Raw genomic sequence first — 743 nt, 5'->3', positions numbered from 1 at the left:
ACCAGAAGATGAGTCCTCAGATCAGAAGGTGTCCATCACATTACTGGGGAAGAACAGGGGACAACTACAAGTAGCTGCAGTACTAGTGCATTGGCTGGGTCAAGCTGAAAGGAAGCTCAGCTGCAGATGTGTCTGGTGACAAAAGGAAAGACCAATTCTGTAAAGATCAATATTGCATTGGAACCAGGAATGTTAAGACCTATGACCCAAGGTAAGCTGGATGTGATCAACCAGGAGACATGAAGATTAACCTGATATCGTGGGTGTCAATGAACTCAAATGGATGGGAAAGGGTTCAGGTGATCATTATATGTCCTACTGTGGGCAAGAATCCCTTAGAAGAAATGGAGTAGCTCTCATAATCAATAAAAGGGTGAGGAAAGCAGTACTGGGGCAGAAGCTCAAAAATAACAATGATATCTGTTCAAATCCAAGGCAAACCACTCAACATCACAGTAATACAGGTATATGCTCCAACTCTTATGCCAAAGATGCCAAAGCCGATCATATCTATAAAGATCCCCAACGTCTTCTATAAATAACACACACACACAGACACACAAGATGTCACATTCATCATAGGAGATTGGCATGCTAAAGTAGGAAACCAAAAGATAATTGGAATAACAGGCAAGTTTGTCCTTGGGGTACAAAATGAAGCACGGCAGAGACTAATAGAGTTTTGTCAAGATAATTTGTTGATCATAGCAAACACTCTTTTTCAACAACCCACAAGGCATGGA

Source organism: Vombatus ursinus, unplaced genomic scaffold, assembly GCF_900497805.2.
Source record: "Vombatus ursinus unplaced genomic scaffold, bare-nosed wombat genome assembly UNPS02012515.1, whole genome shotgun sequence".
Taxonomy (NCBI): Eukaryota; Metazoa; Chordata; class Mammalia; order Diprotodontia; family Vombatidae; genus Vombatus; species Vombatus ursinus.
Note: the sequence above shows the minus strand (reverse complement) of the source record.